This window comes from Dipteris shenzhenensis, chromosome 10 (assembly GCF_047967505.1).
Source record: "Dipteris shenzhenensis isolate YYH24624 ecotype China chromosome 10, Dip_SZ_1.0, whole genome shotgun sequence".
Taxonomy (NCBI): Eukaryota; Viridiplantae; Streptophyta; class Polypodiopsida; order Gleicheniales; family Dipteridaceae; genus Dipteris; species Dipteris shenzhenensis.
The window spans coordinates 29,265,186-29,269,699 of NC_141605.1; positions in this window are offsets into that span (position 1 = coordinate 29,265,186).

The following is a 4,514-nucleotide window of genomic DNA, read 5'->3' on the forward strand; positions in this document are numbered from 1 at the left end:
GTCACTTCCTAGTGATGATTTTGCATGAACATGCAAAGATAATGATTCTGTAGCTCCCAATATCTCTGTGCATAGGCATACAATGCAATTTTTGTGGCAACGTTTCACCGACCTGCAGAACAGTGGTTGCACAACAAAAACAGGGCCTTTTTCTGACTGCTTGTGGAGAACTTCCGCCTCCAAAACGAGCCCCAAAATGGCCTCGAATCAGAAAAATAAAGTCACCAAGGGCTTTGCCCTTGCCCATAGCATATAGTGCCCTCTCGCCACACCGCGAAGGGCATCTCAATCTGAGACAATGCACTCTTGCACTTTCCGACTGTGCTACCTGTAGAGATTTTCTCCCAAACTCGAAAAAGGAAAGCAACACTGGTCCTCTTACCAGGACACCGCAAACTTGGTTTGCTTTCTTGATCTCCTTACCACGAACCAGGCTCTGATACCATGTGAAGATAGTGGGACAGAAGGAAGGAGTCTCACTTGCGGCTTTCTCACATACACAATGGGGGAATACACACAAAGGTGGAGGCTAAAAAGAGTTTTCCTCTTCTTAGTTGTGAAAGCCAAAAGAACTCTTGTACAAAGAAATAGAAGAACCCTATATGTGGGTCTCAAACCAAACTCAACTATCTAAGGTGGCATACTAATTGAGCCACGAACTAGAGTACATAAGGATAGCTGTCATCCAGCTATTATTTATGGGCAGTGTACCAACCGTATATTCTACTAACAAGTCGGTGATATAAATGCACAATGCTCACCCTGGCATATCATCAGTGGAGCTCGATATCTCAACAGTGAAGCCTATCAATTTGGAAAACAGGCAAGGAAACCATTTCCTAGACATGTTCAAGAGAGTGAGAGGTCATTGGAGTTAATCCACTCTGATGTTTGGACTACTAAAGCTGCATCTATTGGAGGCTTTCATTATTTTGTCACTTTTATTGATGACTACAGCAGAAAAGTTTCGTTGTATTTTATGAAAAAGAAAAGTGAAGTGTTTGGGCATTTGTAAGCTTTTAAAGCTATGGTTGAAAAAGAAACAAGCCTGCAAATAAAATGCCTAAGGTCATATGGATGGGGAGAGTACCTCTCAAATGAGTTTGCAAGGTTCCTGCAGGAGCATGGCATAAAGCAGCAATATTCATGCAGTCATACCCCACAACAAAATGGACTTGTAGAAAGGAAACAGGCATATTGGAGAGGTATTTTGTGCCATGCTCTACGAAAAAGACTTGCCATATTATTATTGGGCTGAAGTAGTCGCTACAGTAGTCTACATAATGAACAGGACTCCCACTATAGCAATACATGGCATGATGCTAGAAGAGAGGTATACTGGTATGAAACCAAATATTTCTGATTTGAAATTTTTTGGTTGCATTGCCTATGTTCATGTGGCACATGAGTTGAGATCCAAGTTGGATCCAAAAGCTGAGAAGTGCCTCTTTATTGGTTATTCTCTATAGCAGAAAGGGTATAGATGCTATAACCCTTCTACTCATAAGTTTACAGTGAGCAAACATGTTTTTTATGAGATGAGCAGCTAGTATAAACCAGTAAATGTGATTGATGATGTAGATGCACAAAATGGTAATGCTGCACAAAATTCACAATATCAATCACAAAATATTAGTGGACCTATAGTGTCCTCTAGCAGTGGTTCACATACTTTGCCATGGACAGGCAGATTGAGATCAGGAGGATCTCCTCAAAGCAATGCAGATAGTGGTATGCAAGTATCACGAAAAGGAAAAGAGAAAGTAGATCAGCCCATGGTTGATGTGAATGCAAGTCACTCTTATGTGGATGGTGAATCCAGTGGCTCATAACAGAGCCTTGATGATGAGTTGGGTATTCCTTCTGTTGTTACACCTAGAGTAAGGAAGACAGGGGATTTTGTAAGAGCACTTGGTAGTGAGCCTATTTTGCACAGGTCTACCAGAGCTAGGTATCCTGTGGATAGGTTGAAATATGATGGATTTACAGCCATTCACTATGCCTATATGGTCAAAGTGATACATGAACCACTTCTTTTGAGCAAGCCATGGGAAAAGAAAAATGGGAGAAAGCCATGGATGAAGAAATGGATGCCTTGGAAGCAAATGCTACATTGGAATTGGTGCCTTTGCCTAAATACAAGATTGCAATTGGCTACAAGTGGGTTTATAAGGTGAAGCACAATGCAGATGGTTCTGTGAATAGATACAAGGCAAGATTAGTTGTCAAGGGGTATGCACAGACATATGGCATTGATTATGAAGAAACATTCAGTATGGTTGCAAGGACGACAACCATAAGAGCAGTCATTGCTATGGCTGCATCAAAGGGATGGTCTTTACATCAGATGGATGTAAAGAATGCTTTCTTGAATGGTGATTTGCAAGAAGAGGTCTATATGGAGTAGCCACCAGGTTATGTTCATGCTATTCATCCTGAGTTTGTTTGCAGGTTAAAGAAAGCCTTGTATGGCTTGAAGCACAAGCACCTAGAGCATGGTCTGACAAGATAGGATAGTATCTTGTCACTATTGGCTTTCACATTTCCAAGGTAGATTTCTCACTTTATGCAAGAAAAACAGAAAAAGGCATTATGCTGCTTGTCATTTATGTTGATGATTTGATCATCACAGGTGATAGTGATGAAGATATCCTTCATGTGAAAATGGTATTGAAGCAGAAGTTTGAGATGAAGGATTTGGGAGAGCTGCATTACTTCTTGGGCATTGAGGTGATTAGATCCACAAGTGGGATATGGCTCTTGTAGAGGCAATATGGATTGGACATGTTGTCCAAATATGGGATGACAGGCTGTAAGCCTATTTCAGTTTCTTTGGAGCATAATGTGAAGTTGAGCACAGATGCAGGTGAGCTTCTCGAAGACCCTACTATGTACAGATGCATAGTAGGAAGTTTAATTTATATGACTATTACCAGGCCAAATTTGAGCTATGCTGTTGGGTTGGTAAGTCAGTTTATGCAGGCTCCAAGGAAACCGCATTCAGATGCGTCTGGACACATACTGAGGCATGTGAAGTCCACATTATAGTACGGACTATTTTATGAGACTGGGGTTTAGATACAGTTGCATGGATACACTGATCCTGATTGGGCTAGTAGTATTTCTGATAGACGATCTACGAGTGGATATGTGTTCTCTTTTGGGAGTGCTACAGTCACTTGGAGTAGCAAGAAACAGCCTACAGCTACCTTGTCAAGCACAGAGGCTGAGTACAGGGGTGCAGCAATGGCTGCATGTGAGGTAGCTTGGTTGCGTAAGCTACTTTATGATATGCATCAGGGGCCAATTGTCATTTATTGTGACAACATGACCATTATACACTTGGCAAATAACCCAGTCTACCATGCTAGAACAAAGCACATTGAGGTGCATTATCACTATGTGTGGGAGAAGGTTCTAGTAGGTTTTATTGATCTAGTTTATGTTAGCATAGAGGATCAGGTAGCTAACATATTCACAAAGGCATTGGGTGCAGAGAAGTTGTGCAAGTTCAGAGACTTGCTTGGTGTGCAGGAATTGGGATTGAGCTCGAGGGGGAGTGTTTAGATATCGAGCTCCACTCGTGATATGCCAGGGACGGTTGTGCATTTATGTCACCGACTTGTTAGCTGTAGATGCGATTGGTACACACCGCCCATGAATAATAGCTAGATGACAGCTATCTTTATGTACTCTAATTAGTGGCTCAGTTAGTATGCCACCTAGGTTAGCTGAGTTTGGTTTGAGACCCACATATAGGGTTCACCTTTAGGGTGCTTTTGGCTTTCACAACTAACAAGAGGAAAATTGTTTTCAGCCTCCACCTTTGTGTGTATTCCCCCATTGTGTATGTGAGAAAGCTGCAAGTGAGACTCCTTACTTCTCTCCCATTCTCTTCACATGGGATATTATGGGGTTTCTAGAAAATAGGAAGAGAGTCATATAAAGAGGTGGGCTCATGTGCATGTGTTCCAATAATATAAGAGAGGCCACATGCCAAGTGTGTGGAAGGCATGTGGAGGAGTGTGGAGTCAAGAGGAATCTTTCTAGAATTCCTATGTGGAATAAGGAGGATGTGGACATATGGAAAAGAGAGGGTCCCTATGAGCTCCCCATGTGGGAAAACTCTTAACTTTCTCAATATTTTAAGAGTCTTGAGCATATTTTGATGGGACACATGGCAAGAGTAGCCAAAAAGGACATGTATGGTGACACACAAGCTTATGTGATTAATGGGGAAAAGAATCTATAGGCAGCAATTGTAAATGGGTGAAGGAGGGTGACAAAATCTCTATAAAAGGAGCCCTCCTCTCCCTTGTTCAACATCTCTTCCACCATTTGGCCTCATGTTTCTGTAGCTCTAGTCTCTTCAAGCCTCTTCCATGAGCCTTCTCTCCCTCTTGTAGATATTCTCTTATGTAGACTCTTGAGTCCATCTCTGTCAAGTTCATTCTCTCTCTATGAGTAGTCTTGGAGCTTTTGCTCCCTCTTGTACGTATGAAACCTATTCTTCT